The sequence below is a fragment of the Scyliorhinus torazame genome, chromosome 22, assembly GCF_047496885.1.
Source record: "Scyliorhinus torazame isolate Kashiwa2021f chromosome 22, sScyTor2.1, whole genome shotgun sequence".
Classification (NCBI taxonomy): Eukaryota; Metazoa; Chordata; class Chondrichthyes; order Carcharhiniformes; family Scyliorhinidae; genus Scyliorhinus; species Scyliorhinus torazame.
Genome location: NC_092728.1, coordinates 18,810,195 through 18,836,388, shown reverse-complemented (window position 1 = coordinate 18,836,388; position 26,194 = coordinate 18,810,195). Strand labels below are relative to the sequence as shown.

Here is a 26,194-nt window from a genome sequence, read left to right as displayed (position 1 = left end):
GAGCTTTACTCTGTATCTAGCCCCATGCTGTACCTGTCCTGGGAGTGTTTGATGGGGACAGTGTAGAGGGAGCTTTACTCTGTATCTAACCCCGTGCTGTACCTGCCCTGGGAGTGTTTGATGGGGACAGTCTAGAGGGAGCTTTACTCTGTATCTAACTCCCTGCTGTACCTGTCCTGGGAGTGTTTGATGGGGACAGTGTAGAGGGAGCTTTACCCTGTATCTAACCCTGTGCTGTACCTGTCCTGGGAGTGTTTGATGGGGCAGTGTAGAGGGAACTTAACTCTGTATCTAACCCCGTGCTGTACCTGTCCTGGGAGTGTTTGATGGGGACAGTGTAGAGGGAGCTTTATTCTGTATCTAACCCCGTGCTGTACCTGTCCTGGGAGTGTTTGATGGGGACAGTGTAGAGGGAGCTTTATTCTGTATCTAACTCCGTGCTGTGCCTGTCCTGGGAGTGTTTCATGGGGACAGTGTAGAGGGAGCTTTACTCTGTATCTAACCCCGTGCTGTACCTGTCCTGGGAGTGTTTGATGGGGACAGTGTAGAGGGAGCTTTATTCTGTATCTAACCCCGTGCTGTACCTGTCCTGGGAGTGTTTGATGGGGACAGTGTAGAGGGAGCTTTACTCTGTATCTAACCCCGTGCTGTACCTGTCCTGGGAGTGTTTGATGGGGACAGTGTCGAGGGAGCTTTGCTCTGTATCTAACCCCGTGCTGTACCTGTCCTGGGAGAGTTTGATGGGGACAGTGTCGAGGGAGCTTTGCTCTGTATCTAACCCCGTGCTGTACCTGTCCTGGGAGTGTTTGATGAAGACAGTGCAGAGGGAGCTTTACTCTGTATCTCACCCCGTGCTGTACCTGTCCTGGGAGTGTTTGATGGGGACAGTGTAGAGGGAGCTTTACTCTGTATCTAACCCCGTGCTGTACCTGTCCTGGGAGTGTTTGATGGGGACAGTGTAGAGGGAGCTTTACTCTGTATCTAACCCCGTGCTGTACCTGTCCTGGGAGGGTTTGATGGGGACAGTGTAGAGGGAGCTTTACTCTGTATCTAACCCCGTGCTGTAACAGTCCTGGGAGTGTTTGATGGGGACAGTGTAGAGGGAGCTTTACTCTGTATCTAGCCCCATGCTGTACCTGTCCTGGGAGTGTTTGATGGGGACAGTGTAGAGGGAGCTTTACTCTGTATCTAACCCCGTGCTGTACCTGCCCTGGGAGTGTTTGATGGGGATAGTGTAGAGGGAGCTTTACTCTGTATCTAACCCCGTGCTGTACCTGCCCTGGGAGTGTTTGATGGGGACAGTGTAGAGGGAGCTTTACTCTGTATCTAACCCCGTGCTGTACCTGTCCTGGGAGGGTTTGATGGGGACAGTGTAGAGGGAGCTTTACTCTGTATCTAACCCCGTGCTGTAACAGTCCTGGGAGTGTTTGATGGGGACAGTGTAGAGGGAGCTTTACTCTGTATCTAGCCCCATGCTGTACCTGTCCTGGGAGTGTTTGATGGGGACAGTGTAGAGGGAGCTTTACTCTGTATCTAACCCCGTGCTGTACCTGCCCTGGGAGTGTTTGATGGGGATAGTGTAGAGGGAGCTTTACTCTGTATCTAACCCCGTGCTGTACCTGCCCTGGGAGTGTTTGATGGGGACAGTGTAGAGGGAGCTTTACTCTGTATCTAACCCCGTGCTGTACCTGTCCTGGGAGGGTTTGATGGGGACAGTGTAGAGGGAGCTTTACTCTGTATCTAACCCCGTGCTGTAACAGTCCTGGGAGTGTTTGATGGGGACAGTGTAGAGGGAGCTTTACTCTGTATCTAGCCCCATGCTGTACCTGTCCTGGGAGTGTTTGATGGGGACAGTGTAGAGGGAGCTTTACTCTGTATCTAACCCCGTGCTGTACCTGCCCTGGGAGTGTTTGATGGGGACAGTCTAGAGGGAGCTTTACTCTGTATCTAACTCCCTGCTGTACCTGTCCTGGGAGTGTTTGATGGGGACAGTGTAGAGGGAGCTTTACCCTGTATCTAACCCTGTGCTGTACCTGTCCTGGGAGTGTTTGATGGGGCAGTGTAGAGGGAACTTAACTCTGTATCTAACCCCGTGCTGTACCTGTCCTGGGAGTGTTTGATGGGGACAGTGTAGAGGGAGCTTTATTCTGTATCTAACCCCGTGCTGTACCTGTCCTGGGAGTGTTTGATGGGGACAGTGTAGAGGGAGCTTTATTCTGTATCTAACCCCGTGCTGTGCCTGTCCTGGGAGTGTTTCATGGGGACAGTGTAGAGGGAGCTTTACTCTGTATCTAACCCCGTGCTGTACCTGTCCTGGGAGTGTTTGATGGGGACAGTGTAGAGGGAGCTTTATTCTGTATCTAACCCCGTGCTGTACCTGTCCTGGGAGTGTTTGATGGGGACAGTGTAGAGGGAGCTTTACTCTGTATCTAACCCCGTGCTGTACCTGTCCTGGGAGTGTTTGATGGGGACAGTGTAGAGGGAGCTTTACTCTGTATCTAACGCCGTGCTGTACCTGTCCTGGGAGGGTTTGATGGGGACAGTGTAGAGGGAGCTTTACTCTGTATCTAACCCCGTGCTGTAACAGTCCTGGGAGTGTTTGATGGGGATAGTGTAGAGGGAGCTTTACTCTGTATCTAACCCCGTGCTGTACCTGTCCTGGGAGGGTTTGATGGGGACAGTGTAGAGGGAGCTTTACTCTGTATCTAACCCCGTGCTGTAACAGTCCTGGGAGTGTTTGATGGGGACAGTGTAGAGGGAGCTTTACTCTGTATCTAGCCCCATGCTGTACCTGTCCTGGGAGTGTTTGATGGGGACAGTGTAGAGGGAGCTTTACTCTGTATCTAACCCCGTGCTGTACCTGCCCTGGGAGTGTTTGATGGGGACAGTCTAGAGGGAGCTTTACTCTGTATCTAACTCCCTGCTGTACCTGTCCTGGGAGTGTTTGATGGGGACAGTGTAGAGGGAGCTTTACCCTGTATCTAACCCTGTGCTGTACCTGTCCTGGGAGTGTTTGATGGGGCAGTGTAGAGGGAGCTTTATTCTGTATCTAACCCCGTGCTGTACCTGTCCTGGGAGTGTTTGATGGGGACAGTGTAGAGGGAGCTTTATTCTGTATCTAACTCCGTGCTGTGCCTGTCCTGGGAGTGTTTCATGGGGACAGTGTAGAGGGAGCTTTACTCTGTATCTAACCCCGTGCTGTACCTGTCCTGGGAGTGTTTGATGGGGACAGTGTAGAGGGAGCTTTATTCTGTATCTAACCCCGTGCTGTACCTGTCCTGGGAGTGTTTGATGGGGACAGTGTAGAGGGAGCTTTACTCTGTATCTAACCCCGTGCTGTACCTGTCCTGGGAGTGTTTGATGGGGACAGTGTCGAGGGAGCTTTGCTCTGTATCTAACCCCGTGCTGTACCTGTCCTGGGAGAGTTTGATGGGGACAGTGTCGAGGGAGCTTTGCTCTGTATCTAACCCCGTGCTGTACCTGTCCTGGGAGTGTTTGATGAAGACAGTGCAGAGGGAGCTTTACTCTGTATCTCACCCCGTGCTGTACCTGTCCTGGGAGTGTTTGATGGGGACAGTGTAGAGGGAGCTTTACTCTGTATCTAACCCCGTGCTGTACCTGTCCTGGGAGTGTTTGATGTGGACAGTGTAGAGGGAGCTTTACTTTGTATCTAACCCCGTGCTGTACCTGTCCTGGGAGTGTTTGATGGGGACAGTGTAGAGGAAGCTTTACTCTGTATCTAACCCCGTGCTGTACCTGCCCTGGGAGTGTTTGATGGGGATAGTGTAGAGGGAGCTTTACTCTGTATCTAACCCCGTGCTGTACCTGCCCTGGGAGTGTTTGATGGGGACAGTGTAGAGGGAGCTTTACTCTGTATCTAACCCCGTGCTGTACCTGTCCTGGGAGGGTTTGATGGGGACAGTGTAGAGGGAGCTTTACTCTGTATCTAACCCCGTGCTGTAACAGTCCTGGGAGTGTTTGATGGGGACAGTGTAGAGGGAGCTTTACTCTGTATCTAGCCCCATGCTGTACCTGTCCTGGGAGTGTTTGATGGGGACAGTGTAGAGGGAGCTTTACTCTGTATCTAACCCCGTGCTCTACCTGTCCTGGGTGTGTTTGATGGGGACAGTGTAGAGGGAGCTTTACTCTGTATCTAACTCCCTGCTGTACCTGTCCTGGGAGTGTTTGATGGGGACAGTGTAGAGGGAGCTTTACCCTGTATCTAACCCTGTGCTGTACCTGTCCTGGGAGTGTTTGATGGGGCAGTGTAGAGGGAACTTAACTCTGTATCTAACCCCGTGCTGTACCTGTCCTGGGAGTGTTTGATGGGGACAGTGTAGAGGGAGCTTTATTCTGTATCTAACCCCGTGCTGTACCTGTCCTGGGAGGGTTTGATGGGGACAGTGTAGAGGGAGCTTTACTCTGTATCTAACCCCGTGCTGTAACAGTCCTGGGAGTGTTTGATGGGGACAGTGTAGAGGGAGCTTTACTCTGTATCTAGCCCCATGCTGTACCTGTCCTGGGAGTGTTTGATGGGGACAGTGTCGAGGGAGCTTTACTCTGTATCTAACCCCGTGCTGCACCTGCCCTGGGAGTGTTTGATGGGGATAGTGTAGAGGGAGCTTTACTCTGTATCTAACCCCGTGCTGTACCTGCCCTGGGAGTGTTTGATGGGGACAGTGTAGAGGGAGCTTTACTCTGTATCTAACCCCGTGCTGTACCTGTCCTGGGAGGGTTTGATGGGGACAGTGTAGAGGGAGCTTTACTCTGTATCTAACCCGGTGCTGTACCTGTCCTGGGAGTGTTTGATGGGGACAGTGTAGAGGGAGCTTTACTCTGTATCTAACCCCGTGCTGTACCTGTCCTGGGAGTGTTTGATGGGGACAGTGTAGAGGGAGCTTTACTCTGTATCTAACCCCGTGCTGTACCTGTCCCGGGAGTGTTTGATGGGGACAGTGTAGAGGGAGCTTTACTCTGTATCTAACGCCGTGCTGTACCTGTCCTGGGAGGGTTTGATGGGGACAGTGTAGAGGGAGCTTTACTCTGTATCTAACCCCGTGCTGTAACAGTCCTGGGAGTGTTTGATGGGGATAGTGTAGAGGGAGCTTTACTCTGTATCTAACCCCGTGCTGTACCTGTCCTGGGAGGGTTTGATGGGGACAGTGTAGAGGGAGCTTTACTCTGTATCTAACCCCGTGCTGTAACAGTCCTGGGAGTGTTTGATGGGGACAGTGTAGAGGGAGCTTTACTCTGTATCTAGCCCCATGCTGTACCTGTCCTGGGAGTGTTTGATGGGGACAGTGTAGAGGGAGCTTTACTCTGTATCTAACCCCGTGCTGTACCTGCCCTGGGAGTGTTTGATGGGGATAGTGTAGAGGGAGCTTTACTCTGTATCTAACCCCGTGCTGTACCTGCCCTGGGAGTGTTTGATGGGGACAGTGTAGAGGGAGCTTTACTCTGTATCTAACCCCGTGCTGTACCTGTCCTGGGAGGGTTTGATGGGGACAGTGTAGAGGGAGCTTTACTCTGTATCTAACCCCGTGCTGTAACAGTCCTGGGAGTGTTTGATGGGGACAGTGTAGAGGGAGCTTTACTCTGTATCTAGCCCCATGCTGTACCTGTCCTGGGAGTGTTTGATGGGGACAGTGTAGAGGGAGCTTTACTCTGTATCTAACCCCGTGCTGTACCTGCCCTGGGAGTGTTTGATGGGGATAGTGTAGAGGGAGCTTTACTCTGTATCTAACCCCGTGCTGTACCTGCCCTGGGAGTGTTTGATGGGGACAGTGTAGAGGGAGCTTTACTCTGTATCTAACCCCGTGCTGTACCTGTCCTGGGAGGGTTTGATGGGGACAGTGTAGAGGGAGCTTTACTCTGTATCTAACCCCGTGCTGTAACAGTCCTGGGAGTGTTTGATGGGGACAGTGTAGAGGGAGCTTTACTCTGTATCTAGCCCCATGCTGTACCTGTCCTGGGAGTGTTTGATGGGGACAGTGTAGAGGGAGCTTTACTCTGTATCTAACCCCGTGCTGTACCTGCCCTGGGAGTGTTTGATGGGGACAGTCTAGAGGGAGCTTTACTCTGTATCTAACTCCCTGCTGTACCTGTCCTGGGAGTGTTTGATGGGGACAGTGTAGAGGGAGCTTTACCCTGTATCTAACCCTGTGCTGTACCTGTCCTGGGAGTGTTTGATGGGGCAGTGTAGAGGGAACTTAACTCTGTATCTAACCCCGTGCTGTACCTGTCCTGGGAGTGTTTGATGGGGACAGTGTAGAGGGAGCTTTATTCTGTATCTAACCCCGTGCTGTACCTGTCCTGGGAGTGTTTGATGGGGACAGTGTAGAGGGAGCTTTATTCTGTATCTAACCCCGTGCTGTGCCTGTCCTGGGAGTGTTTCATGGGGACAGTGTAGAGGGAGCTTTACTCTGTATCTAACCCCGTGCTGTACCTGTCCTGGGAGTGTTTGATGGGGACAGTGTAGAGGGAGCTTTATTCTGTATCTAACCCCGTGCTGTACCTGTCCTGGGAGTGTTTGATGGGGACAGTGTAGAGGGAGCTTTACTCTGTATCTAACCCCGTGCTGTACCTGTCCTGGGAGTGTTTGATGGGGACAGTGTAGAGGGAGCTTTACTCTGTATCTAACGCCGTGCTGTACCTGTCCTGGGAGGGTTTGATGGGGACAGTGTAGAGGGAGCTTTACTCTGTATCTAACCCCGTGCTGTAACAGTCCTGGGAGTGTTTGATGGGGATAGTGTAGAGGGAGCTTTACTCTGTATCTAACCCCGTGCTGTACCTGTCCTGGGAGGGTTTGATGGGGACAGTGTAGAGGGAGCTTTACTCTGTATCTAATCCCGTGCTGTAACAGTCCTGGGAGTGTTTGATGGGGACAGTGTAGAGGGAGCTTTACTCTGTATCTAGCCCCATGCTGTACCTGTCCTGGGAGTGTTTGATGGGGACAGTGTAGAGGGAGCTTTACTCTGTATCTAACCCCGTGCTGTACCTGCCCTGGGAGTGTTTGATGGGGACAGTCTAGAGGGAGCTTTACTCTGTATCTAACTCCCTGCTGTACCTGTCCTGGGAGTGTTTGATGGGGACAGTGTAGAGGGAGCTTTACCCTGTATCTAACCCTGTGCTGTACCTGTCCTGGGAGTGTTTGATGGGGCAGTGTAGAGGGAACTTAACTCTGTATCTAACCCCGTGCTGTACCTGTCCTGGGAGTGTTTGATGGGGACAGTGTAGAGGGAGCTTTATTCTGTATCTAACCCCGTGCTGTACCTGTCCTGGGAGTGTTTGATGGGGACAGTGTAGAGGGAGCTTTATTCTGTATCTAACTCCGTGCTGTGCCTGTCCTGGGAGTGTTTCATGGGGACAGTGTAGAGGGAGCTTTACTCTGTATCTAACCCCGTGCTGTACCTGTCCTGGGAGTGTTTGATGGGGACAGTGTAGAGGGAGCTTTATTCTGTATCTAACCCAGTGCTGTACCTGTCCTGGGAGTGTTTGATGGGGACAGTGTAGAGGGAGCTTTACTCTGTATCTAACCCCGTGCTGTACCTGTCCTGGGAGTGTTTGATGGGGACAGTGTCGAGGGAGCTTTGCTCTGTATCTAACCCCGTGCTGTACCTGTCCTGGGAGAGTTTGATGGGGACAGTGTCGAGGGAGCTTTGCTCTGTATCTAACCCCGTGCTGTACCTGTCCTGGGAGTGTTTGATGAAGACAGTGCAGAGGGAGCTTTACTCTGTATCTCACCCCGTGCTGTACCTGTCCTGGGAGTGTTTGATGGGGACAGTGTAGAGGGAGCTTTACTCTGTATCTAACCCCGTGCTGTACCTGTCCTGGGAGTGTTTGATGTGGACAGTGTAGAGGGAGCTTTACTTTGTATCTAACCCCGTGCTGTACCTGTCCTGGGAGTGTTTGATGGGGACAGTGTAGAGGAAGCTTTACTCTGTATCTAACCCCGTGCTGTACCTGCCCTGGGAGTGTTTGATGGGGATAGTGTAGAGGGAGCTTTACTCTGTATCTAACCCCGTGCTGTACCTGCCCTGGGAGTGTTTGATGGGGACAGTGTAGAGGGAGCTTTACTCTGTATCTAACCCCGTGCTGTACCTGTCCTGGGAGGGTTTGATGGGGACAGTGTAGAGGGAGCTTTACTCTGTATCTAACCCCGTGCTGTAACAGTCCTGGGAGTGTTTGATGGGGACAGTGTAGAGGGAGCTTTACTCTGTATCTAGCCCCATGCTGTACCTGTCCTGGGAGTGTTTGATGGGGACAGTGTAGAGGGAGCTTTACTCTGTATCTAACCCCGTGCTCTACCTGTCCTGGGTGTGTTTGATGGGGACAGTGTAGAGGGAGCTTTACTCTGTATCTAACTCCCTGCTGTACCTGTCCTGGGAGTGTTTGATGGGGACAGTGTAGAGGGAGCTTTACCCTGTATCTAACCCTGTGCTGTACCTGTCCTGGGAGTGTTTGATGGGGCAGTGTAGAGGGAACTTAACTCTGTATCTAACCCCGTGCTGTACCTGTCCTGGGAGTGTTTGATGGGGACAGTGTAGAGGGAGCTTTATTCTGTATCTAACCCCGTGCTGTACCTGTCCTGGGAGTGTTTGATGGGGACAGTGTAGAGGGAGCTTTATTCTGTATCTAACTCCGTGCTGTGCCTGTCCTGGGAGTGTTTCATGGGGACAGTGTAGAGGGAGCTTTACTCTGTATCTAACCCCGTGCTGTACCTGTCCTGGGAGTGTTTGATGGGGACAGTGTAGAGGGAGCTTTATTCTGTATCTAACCCCGTGCTGTACCTGTCCTGGGAGTGTTTGATGGGGACAGTGTAGAGGGAGCTTTACTCTGTATCTAACCCCGTGCTGTACCTGTCCTGGGAGTGTTTGATGGGGACAGTGTAGAGGGAGCTTTACTCTGTATCTAACGCCGTGCTGTACCTGTCCTGGAAGGGTTTGATGGGGACAGTGTAGAGGGAGCTTTACTCTGTATCTAACCCCGTGCTGTAACAGTCCTGGGAGTGTTTGATGGGGATAGTGTAGAGGGAGCTTTACTCTGTATCTAACCCCGTGCTGTACCTGTCCTGGGAGGGTTTGATGGGGACAGTGTAGAGGGAGCTTTACTCTGTATCTAACCCCGTGCTGTAACAGTCCTGGGAGTGTTTGATGGGGACAGTGTAGAGGGAGCTTTACTCTGTATCTAGCCCCATGCTGTACCTGTCCTGGGAGTGTTTGATGGGGCAGTGTAGAGGGAACTTAACTCTGTATCTAACCCCGTGCTGTACCTGTCCTGGGAGTGTTTGATGGGGACAGTGTAGAGGGAGCTTAATTCTGTATCTAACCCCGTGCTGTACCTGTCCTGGGAGTGTTTGATGGGGACAGTGTAGAGGGAGCTTTATTCTGTATCTAACTCCGTGCTGTGCCTGTCCTGGGAGTGTTTCATGGGGACAGTGTAGAGGGAGCTTTACTCTGTATCTAACCCCGTGCTGTACCTGTCCTGGGAGTGTTTGATGGGGACAGTGTAGAGGGAGCTTTGCTCTGTATCTAACCCCGTGCTGTACCTGTCCTGGGAGAGTTTGATGGGGACAGTGTCGAGGGAGCTTTGCTCTGTATCTAACCCCGTGCTGTACCTGTCCTGGGAGTGTTTGATGAAGACAGTGCAGAGGGAGCTTTACTCTGTATCTCACCCCGTGCTGTACCTGTCCTGGGAGTGTTTGATGGGGACAGTGTAGAGGGAGCTTTACTCTGTATCTAACCCCGTGCTGTACCTGTCCTGGGAGTGTTTGATGGGGACAGTGTAGAGGGAGCTTTACTCTGTATCTAACCCCGTGCTGTACCTGTCCTGGGAATGTTTGATGGGGACAGTGTAGAGGGAGCTTTACTCTGTATCTAACCCCGTGCTGTACCTGTCCTGGGAGTGTTTGATGGGGACAGTGTAGAGGGAGCTTTACTCTGTATCTCACCCCGTGCTGTACCTGTCCTGGGAGTGTTTCATGGGGACAGTGTAGAGGGAGCTTTACTCTGTATCTAACCCCGTGCTGTACCTGTCCTGGGAGTGTTTGATGGGGACAGTGTAGAGGGAGCTTTATTCTGTATCTAACCCCGTGCTGTACCTGTCCTGGGAGTGTTTGATGGGGACAGTGTAGAGGGAGCTTTACTCTGTATCTAACCCCGTGCTGTACCTGTCCTGGGAGGGTTTGATGGGGACAGTGTAGAGGGAGCTTTACTCTGTATCTAACCCCGTGCTGTACCTGTCCCGGGAGTGTTTGATGGGGACAGTGTAGAGGGAGCTTTACTCTGTATCTAACCCCGTGCTGTACCTGTCCTGGGAGTGTTTGATGGGGACAGTGTAGAGGGAGCTTTACTCTGTATCTAACGCCGTGCTGTACCTGTCCTGGGAGGGTTTGATGGGGACAGTGTAGAGGGAGCTTTACTCTGTATCTAACCCCGTGCTGTAACAGTCCTGGGAGTGTTTGATGGGGATAGTGTAGAGGGAGCTTTACTCTGTATCTAACCCCGTGCTGTACCTGTCCTGGGAGGGTTTGATGGGGACAGTGTAGAGGGAGCTTTACTCTGTATCTAACCCCGTGCTGTAACAGTCCTGGGAGTGTTTGATGGGGACAGTGTAGAGGGAGCTTTACTCTGTATCTAGCCCCATGCTGTACCTGTCCTGGGAGTGTTTGATGGGGACAGTGTAGAGGGAGCTTTACTCTGTATCTAACCCCGTGCTGTACCTGCCCTGGGAGTGTTTGATGGGGATAGTGTAGAGGGAGCTTTACTCTGTATCTAACCCCGTGCTGTACCTGCCCTGGGAGTGTTTGATGGGGACAGTGTAGAGGGAGCTTTACTCTGTATCTAACCCCGTGCTGTACCTGTCCTGGGAGGGTTTGATGGGGACAGTGTAGAGGGAGCTTTACTCTGTATCTAACCCCGTGCTGTACCTGTCCTGGGAGTGTTTGATGGGGACAGTGTAGAGGGAGCTTTACTCTGTATCTAACCCCGTGCTGTACCTGTCCTGGGAGTGTTTGATGGGGACAGTGTAGAGGGAGCTTTACTCTGTATCTAACCCCGTGCTGTACCTGTCCCGGGAGTGTTTGATGGGGACAGTGTAGAGGGAGCTTTACTCTGTATCTAACCCCGTGCTGTACCTGTCCTGGGAGTGTTTGATGGGGACAGTGTAGAGGGAGCTTTACTCTGTATCTAACGCCGTGCTGTACCTGTCCTGGGAGGGTTTGATGGGGACAGTGTAGAGGGAGCTTTACTCTGTATCTAACCCCGTGCTGTAACAGTCCTGGGAGTGTTTGATGGGGATAGTGTAGAGGGAGCTTTACTCTGTATCTAACCCCGTGCTGTACCTGTCCAGTGAGGGTTTGATGGGGACAGTGTAGAGGGAGCTTTACTCTGTATCTAACCCCGTGCTGTAACAGTCCTGGGAGTGTTTGATGGGGACAGTGTAGAGGGAGCTTTACTCTGTATCTAGCCCCATGCTGTACCTGTCCTGGGAGTGTTTGATGGGGACAGTGTAGAGGGAGCTTTACTCTGTATCTAACCCCGTGCTGTACCTGCCCTGGGAGTGTTTGATGGGGATAGTGTAGAGGGAGCTTTACTCTGTATCTAACCCCGTGCTGTACCTGCCCTGGGAGTGTTTGATGGGGACAGTGTAGAGGGAGCTTTACTCTGTATCTAACCCCGTGCTGTACCTGTCCTGGGAGGGTTTGATGGGGACAGTGTAGAGGGAGCTTTACTCTGTATCTAACCCCGTGCTGTAACAGTCCTGGGAGTGTTTGATGGGGACAGTGTAGAGGGAGCTTTACTCTGTATCTAGCCCCATGCTGTACCTGTCCTGGGAGTGTTTGATGGGGACAGTGTAGAGGGAGCTTTACTCTGTATCTAACCCCGTGCTGTACCTGCCCTGGGAGTGTTTGATGGGGATAGTGTAGAGGGAGCTTTACTCTGTATCTAACCCCGTGCTGTACCTGCCCTGGGAGTGTTTGATGGGGACAGTGTAGAGGGAGCTTTACTCTGTATCTAACCCCGTGCTGTACCTGTCCTGGGAGGGTTTGATGGGGACAGTGTAGAGGGAGCTTTACTCTGTATCTAACCCCGTGCTGTAACAGTCCTGGGAGTGTTTGATGGGGACAGTGTAGAGGGAGCTTTACTCTGTATCTAGCCCCATGCTGTACCTGTCCTGGGAGTGTTTGATGGGGACAGTGTAGAGGGAGCTTTACTCTGTATCTAACCCCGTGCTGTACCTGCCCTGGGAGTGTTTGATGGGGACAGTCTAGAGGGAGCTTTACTCTGTATCTGACTCCCTGCTGTACCTGTCCTGGGAGTGTTTGATGGGGACAGTGTAGAGGGAGCTTTACCCTGTATCTAACCCTGTGCTGTACCTGTCCTGGGAGTGTTTGATGGGGCAGTGTAGAGGGAACTTAACTCTGTATCTAACCCCGTGCTGTACCTGTCCTGGGAGTGTTTGATGGGGACAGTGTAGAGGGAGCTTTATTCTGTATCTAACCCCGTGCTGTACCTGTCCTGGGAGTGTTTGATGGGGACAGTGTAGAGGGAGCTTTATTCTGTATCTAACTCCGTGCTGTGCCTGTCCTGGGAGTGTTTCATGGGGACAGTGTAGAGGGAGCTTTACTCTGTATCTAACCCCGTGCTGTACCTGTCCTGGGAGTGTTTGATGGGGACAGTGTAGAGGGAGCTTTATTCTGTATCTAACCCCGTGCTGTACCTGTCCTGGGAGTGTTTGATGGGGACAGTGTAGAGGGAGCTTTACTCTGTATCTAACCCCGTGCTGTACCTGTCCTGGGAGTGTTTGATGGGGACAGTGTAGAGGGAGCTTTACTCTGTATCTAACGCCGTGCTGTACCTGTCCTGGGAGAGTTTGATGGGGACAGTGTCGAGGGAGCTTTGCTCTGTATCTAACCCCGTGCTGTACCTGTCCTGGGAGTGTTTGATGGGGACAGTGTAGAGGGAGCTTTACTCTGTATCTAACCCCGTGCTGTACCTGTCCTGGGAGTGTTTGATGGGGACAGTGTAGAGGGAGCTTTACTCTGTATCTAACCCCGTGCTGTACCTGTCCTGGGAGTGTTTGATGGGGACAGTGTAGAGGGAGCTTTACTCTGTATCTAACCCCGTGCTGTACCTGTCCTGGGAGTGTTTGATGGGGACAGTGTAGAGGGAGCTTTACTCTGTATCTCACCCCGTGCTGTACCTGTCCTGGGAGTGTTTCATGGGGACAGTGTAGAGGGAGCATTACTCTGTATCTAACCCCGTGCTGTACCTGTCCTGGGAGTGTTTGATGGGGACAGTGTAGAGGGAGCTTTATTCTGTATCTAACCCCGTGCTGTACCTGTCCTGGGAGTGTTTGATGGGGACAGTGTAGAGGGAGCTTTACTCTGTATCTAACCCCGTGCTGTACCTGTCCTGGGAGGGTTTGATGGGGACAGTGTAGAGGGAGCTTTACTCTGTATCTAACCCCGTGCTGTACCTGTCCCGGGAGTGTTTGATGGGGACAGTGTAGAGGGAGCTTTACTCTTACTCTGTATCTAACCCCGTGCTGTACCTGTCCCGGGAGTGTTTGATGGGGACAGTGTAGAGGGAGCTTTACTCTGTATCTAACCCCGTGCTGTACCTGTCCTGGGAGTGTTTGATGGGGACAGTGTAGAGGGAGCTTTACTCTGTATCTAACGCCGTGCTGTACCTGTCCTGGGAGGGTTTGATGGGGACAGTGTCGAGGGAGCTTTACTCTGTATCTAACCCCGTGCTGTAACAGTCCTGGGAGTGTTTGATGGGGATAGTGTAGAGGGAGCTTTACTCTGTATCTAACGCCGTGCTGTACCTGTCCTGGGAGGGTTTGATGGGGACAGTGTAGAGGGAGCTTTACTCTGTATCTAACCCCGTGCTGTAACAGTCCTGGGAGTGTTTGATGGGGACAGTGTAGAGGGAGCTTTACTCTGTATCTAACCCCGTGCTGTACCTGTCCCGGGAGTGTTTGATGGGGACAGTGTAGAGGGAGCTTTACTCTGTATCTAACCCCGTGCTGTACCTGTCCTGGGAGTGTTTGATGGGGACAGTGTAGAGGGAGCTTTACTCTGTATCTAACGCCGTGCTGTACCTGTCCTGGGAGGGTTTGATGGGGACAGTGTAGAGGGAGCTTTACTCTGTATCTAACCCCGTGCTGTAACAGTCCTGGGAGTGTTTGATGGGGATAGTGTAGAGGGAGCTTTACTCTGTATCTAACCCCGTGCTGTACCTGTCCTGGGAGGGTTTGATGGGGACAGTGTAGAGGGAGCTTTACTCTGTATCTAACCCCGTGCTGTAACAGTCCTGGGAGTGTTTGATGGGGACAGTGTAGAGGGAGCTTTACTCTGTATCTAGCCCCATGCTGTCCCTGTCCTGGGAGTGTTTGATGGGGACAGTGTAGAGGGAGCTTTACTCTGTATCTAACCCCGTGCTGTACCTGCCCTGGGAGTGTTTGATGGGGATAGTGTAGAGGGAGCTTTACTCTGTATCTAACCCCGTGCTGTACCTGCCCTGGGAGTGTTTGATGGGGACAGTGTAGAGGGAGCTTTACTCTGTATCTAACCCCGTGCTGTACCTGTCCTGGGAGGGTTTGATGGGGACAGTGTAGAGGGAGCTTTACTCTGTATCTAACCCCGTGCTGTAACAGTCCTGGGAGTGTTTGATGGGGACAGTGTAGAGGGAGCTTTACTCTGTATCTAGCCCCATGCTGTACCTGTCCTGGGAGTGTTTGATGGGGACAGTGTAGAGGGAGCTTTACTCTGTATCTAACCCCGTGCTGTACCTGCCCTGGGAGTGTTTGATGGGGATAGTGTAGAGGGAGCTTTACTCTGTATCTAACCCCGTGCTGTACCTGCCCTGGGAGTGTTTGATGGGGACAGTGTAGAGGGAGCTTTACTCTGTATCTAACCCCGTGCTGTACCTGTCCTGGGAGGGTTTGATGGGGACAGTGTAGAGGGAGCTTTACTCTGTATCTAACCCCGTGCTGTAACAGTCCTGGGAGTGTTTGATGGGGACAGTGTAGAGGGAGCTTTACTCTGTATCTAGCCCCATGCTGTACCTGTCCTGGGAGTGTTTGATGGGGACAGTGTAGAGGGAGCTTTACTCTGTATCTAACCCCGTGCTGTACCTGCCCTGGGAGTGTTTGATGGGGACAGTCTAGAGGGAGCTTTACTCTGTATCTAACTCCCTGCTGTACCTGTCCTGGGAGTGTTTGATGGGGACAGTGTAGAGGGAGCTTTACCCTGTATCTAACCCTGTGCTGTACCTGTCCTGGGAGTGTTTGATGGGGCAGTGTAGAGGGAACTTAACTCTGTATCTAACCCCGTGCTGTACCTGTCCTGGGAGTGTTTGATGGGGACAGTGTAGAGGGAGCTTTATTCTGTATCTAACCCCGTGCTGTACCTGTCCTGGGAGTGTTTGATGGGGACAGTGTAGAGGGAGCTTTATTCTGTATCTAACTCCGTGCTGTGCCTGTCCTGGGAGTGTTTCATGGGGACAGTGTAGAGGGAGCTTTACTCTGTATCTAACCCCGTGCTGTACCTGTCCTGGGAGTGTTTGATGGGGACAGTGTAGAGGGAGCTTTACTCTGTATCTAACCCCGTGCTGTACCTGTCCTGGGAGTGTTTGATGGGGACAGTGTAGAGGGAGCTTTACTCTGTATCTAACCCCGTGCTGTACCTGTCCTGGGAGTGTTTGATGGGGACAGTGTAGAGGGAGCTTTACTCTGTATCTAACGCCGTGCTGTACCTGTCCTGGGAGGGTTTGATGGGGACAGTGTAGAGGGAGCTTTACTCTGTATCTAACCCCGTGCTGTACAGTCCTGGGAGTGTTTGATGGGGATAGTGTAGAGGGAGCTTTACTCTGTATCTAACCCGTGCTGTACCTGTCCTGGGAGGGTTTGATGGGGACAGTGTAGAGGGAGCTTTACTCTGTATCTAACCCCGTGCTGTAACAGTCCTGGGAGTGTTTGATGGGGACAGTGTAGAGGGAGCTTTACTCTGTATCTAGCCCCATGCTGTACCTGTCCTGGGAGTGTTTGATGGGACAGTGTAGAGGGAGCTTTACTCTGTATCTAACCCCGTGCTGTACCTGCCCTGGGAGTGTTTGATGGGGACAGTCTAGAGGGAGCTTTACTCTGTATCTAACTCCCTGCTGTACCTGTCCTGGGATGTTTGATGGGGACAGTGTTAGAGGGAGCTTTACCCTGTATCTAACCCTGTGCTGTACCTGTCCTGGGAGTGTTTGATGGGACAGTGTAGAGGGAGCTTACTCTGTATCTAACCCCGTGCTGTACCTGTCCTGGGAGTGTTTGATGGGGACAGTGTAGAGGGAGCTTTATCTGTATCTAACCCCGTGCTGTACCTGTCCTGGGAGTGTTTGATGGGGACAGTGGAGAGGGAGCTTTATTCTGTATCTAACTCCGTGCTGTGCCTGTCCTGGGAGTGTTTCATGGGGACAGTGTAGAGGGAGCTTTACTCTGTATCTAACCCCGTGCTGTACCTGTCCTGGGAGTGTTTGATGGGGACAGTGTAGAGGGAGCTTTATTCTGTATCTAACCCCGTGCTGTACCTGTCCTGGGAGTGTTTGATGGGGACAGTGTAGAGGGAGCTTTACTCTGTATCTAACCCCGTGCTGTACCTGTCCTGGGAGTGTTTGATGGGGACAGTGTCGAGGGAGCTTAGCTCTGTATCTAACCCCGTGCTGTACCTGTCCTGGGAGGTTTGATGGGGACAGTGTCGAGGGAGCTTTGCTCTGTATCTAACCCCGTGCTGTACCTGTCCTGGAGTGTTTGATGGGACAGTGTCAGAGGGAGCTTTACTCTGTATCTAACCCCGTGCTGTACCTGTCCTGGGAGTGTTTGATGGGGACAGTGTAGAGGGAGCTTTACTCTGTATCTAACCCCGTGCTGTACCTGTCCTGGAGTGTTTGATGGGGACAGTGTAGAGGGAGCTTTACTCTGTATCTAACCCCGTGCTGTACCTGTCCTGGGAGTGTTTGATGGGGACAGTGTAGAGGGAGCTTTACTCTGTATCTAACCCCGTGCTGTACCTGTCCTGGGAGTGTTTGATGGGGACAGTGTAGAGGGAGCTTTACTCTGTATCTAACCCCGTGCTGTACCTGTCCTGGGAGTGTTTCATGGGGACAGTGTAGAGGGAGCTTTACTCTGTATCTAACCCCGTGCTGTACCTGTCCTGGGAGTGTTTGATGGGGACAGTGTAGAGGGAGCTTTACTCTGTATCTAACCCCGTGCTGTACCTGTCCTGGGAGTGTTTGATGGGGACAGTGTAGAGGGAGCTTTACTCTGTATCTAACCCCGTGCTGTACCTGTCCTGGGAGGGTTTGATGGGGACAGTGTAGAGGGAGCTTTACTCTGTATCTAACCCCGTGCTGTACCTGTCCCTGGGAGTGTTTGATGGGGACAGTGTAGAGGGAGCTTTACTCTGTATCTAACCCCGTGCTGTACCTGTCCTGGGAGTGTTTGATGGGGACAGTGTAGAGGGAGCTTTACTCTGTATCTAACCCCGTGCTGTACCTGTCCTGGGAGTGTTTGATGGGGACAGTGTAGAGGGAGCTTTACTCTGTATCTAACCCCGTGCTGTACCTGTCCTGGGAGTGTTTGATGGGGACAGTGTAGAGGGAGCTTTACTCTGTATCTAACCCCGTGCTGTACCTGTCCTGGGAGGTGTTTGATGGGGACAGTGTAGAGGGAGCTTTACTCTGTATCTAACCCGTGCTGTACCTGTCCTGGAGGGTTTGATGGGGACAGTGTAGAGGGAGCTTTACTCTGTATCTAACCCCGTGCTGTACCTGTCCCGGGAGTGTTTGATGGGGACAGTGTAGAGGGAGCTTTACTCTGTATCTAACCCCGTGCTGTACCTGTCCTGGAGTGTTTGATGGGGACAGTGTAGAGGGAGCTTTACTCTGTATCTAAGCCCCGTGCTGTACCTGTCCTGGAGGGTTTGATGGGGACAGTGTAGAGGGAGCTTTACTCTGTATCTAACCCCGTGCTGTACCTGTCCTGGGAGTGTTTGATGGGGATCAGTGTAGAGGGAGCTTTACTCTGTATCTAACCCCGTGCTGTACCTGTCCTGGGAGGGTTTGATGGGGACAGTGTAGAGGGAGCTTTACTCTGTATCTAACCCCGTGCTGTACCTGTCCTGGGAGTGTTTGATGGGGACAGTGTAGAGGGAGCTTTACTCTGTATCTAGCCCCTGCTGTACCTGTCCTGGGAGTGTTTGATGGGGACAGTGTAGAGGGAGCTTTACTCTGTATCTAACCCCGTGCTGTACCTGTCCTGGAGTGTTTGATGGGGACTAGTGTAGAGGGAGCTTTACTCTGTATCTAACCCCGTGCTGTACCTGCCTGGGAGTGTTTGATGGGGACAGTGTAGAGGGAGCTTTACTCTGTATCTAACCCCGTGCTGTACCTGTCCTGGGAGGGTTTGATGGGGACAGTGTAGAGGGAGCTTTACTCTGTATCTAACCCGTGCTGTACCTGTCCTGGGAGTGTTTGATGGGGACAGTGTAGAGGGAGCTTTACTCTGTATCTAACCCCGTGCTGTACCTGTCCTGGGAGTGTTTGATGGGGACAGTGTAGAGGGAGCTTTACTCTGTATCTAACCCCGTGCTGTACCTGTCCGGGAGTGTTTGATGGGGACAGTGTAGAGGGAGCTTTACTCTGTATCTAACCCCGTGCTGTACCTGTCCTGGGAGTGTTTGATGGGGACAGTGTAGAGGGAGCTTTACTCTGTATCTAACGCCCGTGCTGTACCTGTCCTGGGAGGTTTGATGGGGACAGTGTAGAGGGAGCTTTACTCTGTATCTAACCCCGTGCTGTACCGTCCTGGGAGTGTTGATGGGGACAGTGTAGAGGGAGCTTTACTCTGTATCTAACCCCGTGCTGTACCTGTCCTGGGAGGGTTTGATGGGGACAGTGTAGAGGGAGCTTTACTCTGTATCTAGCCCCGTGCTGTACCTGTCCTGGGAGTGTTGATGGGGGACAGTGTAGAGGGAGCTTTACTCTGTATCTAACCCCGTGCTGTACCTGTCCCTGGAGTGTTTGATGGGGACAGTTAGAGGGAGCTTTACTCTGTATCTAACTCCCTGCTGTACCTGTCCTGGGAGTGTTTGATGGGGACAGTGTAGAGGGAGCTTTACCTGTATCTACCCTGTGCTGTACCTGTCCTGGGAGTGTTTGATGGGGCAGTGTAGAGGGAACTTTACTCTGTATCTAACCCGTGCTGTACCTGTCCTGGGAGTGTTTGATGGGGACAGTGTAGAGGGAGCTTATTCTGTATCTAACCCCGTGCTGTACCTGTCCTGGGAGTGTTTGATGGGGACAGTGTAGAGGGAGCTTTATTCTGTATCTAACCCCGTGCTGTAGCCTGTCCTGGGAGTGTTTGATGGGGACAGTGTAGAGGGAGCTTTACTCTGTATCTAACCCGTGCTGTACCTGTCCTGGGAGTGTTTGATGGGGACAGTGTAGAGGGAGCTTTATTCTGTATCTAACCCCGTGCTGTCCTGTCCTGGGAGTGTTGATGGGGACAGTGTAGAGGGAGCTTTACTCTGTATCTAACCCGTGCTGTACCTGTCCTGGGAGTGTTTGATGGGGACAGTGTAGAGGGAGCTTTACTCTGTATCTAACGCCGTGCTGTACCTGTCCTGGGAGTGTTTGATGGGACAGTGTAGAGGGAGCTTTACTCTGTATCTAACCCCGTGCTGTAACTGTCCTGGAGTGTTTGATGGGGACAGTGTAGAGGGAGCTTTACTCTGTATCTAACCCCGTGCTGTACCTGTCCTGGGAGGGTTTGATGGGGACAGTGTAGAGGGAGCTTTACTCTGTATCTAACCCGTGCTGTAACAGTCCTGGGAGTGTTTGATGGGGACAGTGTAGAGGGAGCTTTACTCTGTATCTAGCCCCTGCTGTACCTGTCCTGGGAGTGTTTGATGGGGACAGTGTAGAGGGAGCTTATTCTGTATCTAACCCCGTGCTGTACCTGTCTGGGAGTGTTTGATGGGGACAGTGTAGAGGGAGCTTTACTTCTGTATCTAACTCCGTGCTGTCCTGTCCTGGAGTGTTTCATGGGGACAGTGTAGAGGGAGCTTTACTGTATCTAACCCGTGCTGTACCTGTCCTGGGAGTGTTTGATGGGGACAGTGTAGAGGGAGCTTTATTCTGTATCTAACCCGTGCTGTACCTGCCTGGGAGTGTTTGATGGGGACAGTGTAGAGGGAGCTTTACTCTGTATCTAACCCCGTGCTGTACCTGTCCTGGGAGTGTTTGATGGGGACAGTGTCGAGGGAGCTTTGCTCTGTATCTAACCCCGTGCTGTACCTGTCCTGGGAGAGTTTGATGGGGACAGTGTCGAGGGAGCTTTGCTCTGTATCTAACCCCGTGCTGTACCTGTCCTGGAGTGTTGATGAAGGACAGTGCGAGGGAGCTTACTCTGTATCTCACCCGTGCTGTACCTGTCTGGGAGTGTTTGATGGGGACAGTGTAGAGGGAGCTTTACTCTGTATCTAACCCCGTGCTGTACCTGTCCTGGGAGTGTTTGATGGGACAGTGTAGAGGAGCTTTACTCTGTATCTAACCCCGTGCTGTACCTGTCCTGGGGTGTTTGATGGGGACAGTGTAGAGGGAGCTTTACTCTGTATCTAACCCCGTGCTGTACCTGTCCTGGGAGTGTTTGATGGGGACAGTGTAGAGGGAGCTTTACTCTGTATCTACCCCGTGCTGTACCTGTCCTGGGAGTGTTTCATGGGGACAGTGTAGAGGGTGCTTTACTCTGTACTAACCCCGTGCTGTACCTGTCCTGGAGTGTTGATGGGGACAGTGTAGAGGGAGCTTTATTCTGTATCTAACCCGTGCTGTACCTGTCCTGGGAGTGTTTGATGGGGACAGTGTAGAGGGAGCTTTACTCTGTATCTAACCCGTGCTGTACCTGTCCTGGGAGTGTTTGATGGGGACAGTGTCGAGGGAGCTTTGCTCTGTATCTAACCCCGTGCTGTACCTGTCCTGGGAGAGTTTGATGGGGACAGTGTCGAGGGAGCTTGCTCTGTATCTAACCCGTGCTGTACCTGTCCTGGGTGAGTTTGATGGGGACAGTGTAGAGGGAGCTTTGCTCTGTATCTAACCCGTGCTGTACCTGTCCTGGGAGAGTTTGATGGGGACAGTGTAGAGGGAGCTTACTCGTACTAACCCGTGCTGTACGTCTGAGTGTTTGATGGGACAGTGTCGAGGAGCTTGCTCTGTATCTACCCCGTGCTGACCTGTCCTGGGAGAGTTTGATGGGGACAGTGTAGAGGGAGCTTTGCTCTGTATCTAACCCGTGCTGTACCTGTCCTGGGAGTGTTTGATGGGGACAGTGTCGAGGGAGCTTTGCTCTGTATCTAACCCCGTGCTGGTACCTGTCCTGGGAGAGTTTGATGGGGACAGTGTAGAGGGAGCTTTGCTCTGTATCTAACCCTGTGCTGTACCTGTCTGGGAGTGTTTGGTGGGGCCATTGTACCTGAGATTTCAGAGAATTTGGATGACTGCCTCCTCCGACGATAGCGAGCAGGTTTGATCGGTGCAACATCTCACATGTCCCACGCTCCCGACCTGATCGTGGTCTGTTTTTGGAGAAGGTGATAGAGGGAAGAGAAGATTATTGACCAGGAGGATGGAAAAGGTGGAGCTCCTGTTTTCTGAGGCAGCTCTCCGCGATCCCTCTCCGCGTGTTCCCGCACCAACCGAGCTTGTGCAGGAATCCCGGGGTCAGAGTCCCGCACAGCACGAGTCCACGGACACTGGCTGCCACGTTCATGGACAGGAGGTCTTGAGGGATGGACATTTTGCCCGACAGCAAGGAAATCAAACATGATCGTCCCCCGCCCCTCCCCCCAACACCCCCTCCCCCTCCCAACACCCCTTCTCCCACCAGTCTGTGGGTTAACGTCTGTTCAAGTCCAGCTCTGTGCTTCCCCACAGTCGATATCCCCAGCAACCTCTCCAAACTCTTCCGAGTGGCAGTCGCCGGTCAGAAGGCTGCGGCCAGGAAGGTTCCAGAAACAAGCTTGGCAATTCGATCGAGGCGACAACGCGGTGGGCCCCTGGGTCCGGTACGGAATTCCCAAATCCCACCTCGCTCGCACCTCGGCCCCCAATTCACGCACGGACTACCCACGCACCCCATCCCGGTAAACCGCCTCGGCTTCCCCCTGGTTACCAAGGTGACCTTTCTCCATGAGGGGCTCCACGTTATAGATTCGAACACCAGTTCCATCGCACAGCAAAGCAACCTGAGAGGGAGGGCAAGGCAAAGTTAAATTAGAACAATTGTGCGACAGTGCGGCCCTCCCTCAGCACTGACCCTCCGACAGTGCGGCGCTCCTCAGCACTGACCCTCCGACAGTGCGGCGCTCCCTCAGCACTGACCTTCCAACAGTGCGGCGCTCCCTCAGCACTGACCCTCCGACAGTGCGGCGCTCCCTCAGCACTGACCTTCCGACAGTGCGGCGCCCCCTCAGTACTGACCCTCCGACAGTGCGGCGCTCCCTCAGCACTGACCTTCCGACAGTGCGGCGCCCCCTCAGCACTGACACTCCGACAGTGCGGCGCCCCCTCAGCACTGACCCTCCGACAGTGCGGTGCTCCCTCAGTACTGACCCTCTGACAGTGCGGCGCTCCCTCAGTACCGACCCTCCGACAGTGCGGCGCTCCCTCAGCACTGACCCCTCCGACAGTGCGGTGCTCCCTCAGCACTGACCCTCCGACAGTGCGGCGCTCCCTCAGCACTGACCCTCCGACAGTGCGGCACTCCCCCAGTACTGACCCTCCGACAGTGCGGCGCTCCCTCAGCACTGACCTCCGACAGTGCGGCGCTCCCTCAGCACTGACCCTCCGACAGTGCGGTGATCCCTCAGCACTGACCCTCCGACAGTGCGGCGCTCCCTCAGCACTGACCCTCCGACAGTGCGGCGCTCCCTCAGCACTGACACTCCGGCACTCCTCACCACTGACCCTCTGACAGCTGCGGCGCTCCCTCAGCACTGACACTCCGACAGTGCGGCACTCCCCCAGTACTGACCCTCCGACAGTGCGGCGCTCCCTCAGCACTGACCCTCCGACAGTGCAGCGCTGCCTCAGCACCGACCCTCCGACAGTGCGGCACTCCCTCAGCACTGACCCTCCGACAGTGCGACGCTCCCCTCAGCACTGACCCTCCGACAGTGTGGCGCTCCCTCAGCACCGACCCTCCGACAGTGCGGCGATCCCTCAGCACTGACCCTCCAACATTGTGGCGCTCCCTCAGCACTGGCCCTCCGACAGTGCTGTGCTCCCTCAGCACTGACCCTCTGACAGTGCGGCACTCCCTCAGCACTGACCCTCCGACAGTGCGGCACTCCCTCAGCACTGACCCTCCGACAGTGCGGCTCTCCCTCAGCACTGACCCTCCGACAGTGTGGCGCTCCCTCAGCACTGACCCTCCGACAGTGCGGCGCTCCCTCAGGACTGACCCTCCGACAGTGCGACGCTCCCTCAGTACTGACCCTCCGACAGTGCGGTGCTCCCTCAGTACTGACCCTCCGACAGTGCGGCGCTCCCTCAGCACTGACCCTCCGACAGTGCAGCTCACCCTCAGCACTGACCCTTCGACAGTGCGGCACTCCCTTAGAACTCACCCTCCGACAGTGCGGCGCTCCCTCAGCACTGACCCTCCGACAGTGCAGCTCACCCTCAGCACTGACCCTTCGACAGTGCGGCACTCCCTTAGAACTCACCCTCCGACAGTGTGGCGCTCCCCCAGCACTGACCCTCCAACAGTGCGGCGCTCCCTCAGCACTGACCCTCCGACAGTGCGGCGCTCCTTCAGAACTGACCCTCCGACAGTGCGGCGCTCCCTCAGCACTGACCCTCCAACAGTGCGGCGCGCCCTCAGCACTGACCCTCCGACAGTGCGGCACTCCCTCAGAACTCACCCTCCGACAGTGTGGCGCTCCCTCAGCACTGACCTTCCGACAGTGCGGCGCTCCCTCAGCACTGACCCTCCGACAGTGCGGCGCTCCCTCAGCACTGGCCCTCCGACAGTGCGGCGCTCCCTCAGCACTGACCCCTCCGACAGTGCGGCACTCCCTCAGCACTGACCCTCCGACAGTGCGGCTCTCTCTCAGCACTGACCCTCCAACAGTGCGGAGCTCCCTCAGCACTGATCCTCCGACAGTGCGGCGCTCCCTCAGCACTGACCCTCCGACAGTGCGGTGCTCCCTCAGTACTGACCCTCCGCCAGTGTGGCGCTCCCTCAGCACTGACCCTCCGAAAGTGCTGCGCTCCCTCAGCACTGACCCTACGACAGTGCGGCGCTCCCTCAGCACCGACCCTCCGACAGTGCGGCGCTCCCTCAGCACCGACCCTCCGACAGTGCGGCGATCCCTCAGCACTGACCCTCCAACATTGTGGCGCTCCCTCAGCACTGGCCCTCCGACAGTGCTGTGCTCCCTCAGCACTGACCCTCTGACAGTGCGGCACTCCCTCAGCACTGACCCTCCGACAGTGCGGCACTCCCTCAGCACTGACCCTCCGACAGTGCGGCTCTCCCTCAGCACTGACCCTCCGACAGTGTGGCGCTCCCTCAGCACTGACCCTCCGACAGTGCGGCGCTCCCTCAGGACTGACCCTCCGACAGTGCGACGCTCCCTCAGTACTGACCCTCCGACAGTGCGGCGCTCCCTCAGCACTGACCCTCCGACAGTGCGGCGCTCCTTCAGAACTGACCCCTCCGACAGTGCGGCGCTCCCTCAGCACTGACCCTCCAACAGTGCGGCGCGCCCTCAGCACTGACCCTCCGGACAGTGCGGCACTCCCTCAGAACTCACCCTCCGACAGTGTGGCGCTCCCTCAGCACTGACCTCCGACAGTGCGGCGCTCCCTCAGCACTGACCCTCCGACAGTGCGGCGCTCCCTCAGCACTGGCCCTCCGACAGTGCGGCGCTCCCTCAGCACTGACCCTCCGACAGTGCGGCACTCCCTCAGCACTGACCCTCCGACAGTGCGGCTCTCTCTCAGCACTGACCCTCCAACAGTGCGGAGCTCCCTCAGCACTGACCCTCCGCCAGTGCGGCGCTCCCTCAGCACTGACCTCCGACAATGCGGCGCTCCCTCACTGACCCTCCAACAGTGCCGGCACTCCATCTCAGCACTGACCCTACGACAGTGCGGCGCTCCCTCAGCACTGACCTTCCGACAGTGCGGCGCCCCCCTCAGTACTGACCCTCCGACAGTGCGGCGCTCCCTCAGCACTGACCTTCCGACAGTGCGGCGCCCCCCTCAGCACTGACACTCCGACAGTGCGGCGCCCCCTCAGCACTGACCCTCCGACAGTGCGGTGCTCCCTCAGTACTGACCCTCTGACAGTGCGGCGCTCCCTCAGTACCGACCCTCCGACAGTGCGGCGCTCCCTCAGCACTGACCCTCCGACAGTGCGGTGCTCCCTCAGCACTGACCCTCCGACAGTGCGGCGCTCCCTCAGCACTGACACTCCGACAGTGCGGCACTCCCCCAGTACTGACCCTCCGACAGTGCGGCGCTCCCTCAGCACTGACCCTCCGACAGTGCGGTGATCCCTCAGCACTGACCCTCCGACAGTGCGGCGCTCCCTCAGCACTGACCCTCCGACAGTGCGGCACTCCCTCAGCACTGACCCTCCGACAGTGCGACGCTCCCTCAGCACTGACCCTCCGACAGTGTGGCGCTCCCTCAGCACCGACCCTCCGACAGTGCGGCGATCCCTCAGCACTGACCCTCCAACATTGTGGCGCTCCCTCAGCACTGGCCCTCCGACAGTGCTGTGCTCCCTCAGCACTGACCCTCTGACAGTGCGGCACTCCCTCAGCACTGACCCTCCGACAGTGCGGCACTCCCTCAGCACTGACCCTCCGACAGTGCGGCTCTCCCTCAGCACTGACCCTCCGACAGTGTGGCGCTCCCTCAGCACTGACCCTCCGACAGTGCGGCGCTCCCTCAGGACTGACCCTCCGACAGTGCGACGCTCCCTCAGTACTGACCCTCCGACAGTGCGGTGCTCCCTCAGTACTGACCCTCCGACAGTGCGGCGCTCCCTCAGCACTGACCCTCCGACAGTGCAGCTCACCCTCAGCACTGACCCTTCGACACTGCGGCACTCCCTTAGAACTCACCCTCCG

At 54.5% G+C, this 26,194-nt stretch overlaps 1 long non-coding RNA gene across 1 annotated transcript in view; it reads right to left on the bottom strand.

The window, feature by feature from the left end:
- The window catches only part of LOC140399481 (uncharacterized), a 76,568-nt gene extending 54,291 nt beyond the window's left edge, over window positions 1-22,277 (bottom strand). The window contains exons 1-2 of the long non-coding RNA XR_011937693.1: window positions 22,222-22,277; window positions 21,523-21,625 (exon numbers count right to left, since the gene is read on the bottom strand). This is a non-coding gene — a long non-coding RNA (uncharacterized lncRNA). The remainder of the gene's footprint in view (window positions 1-21,522; window positions 21,626-22,221) is intronic.
- Window positions 22,278-26,194: the final 3,917 nt, after the last annotated feature.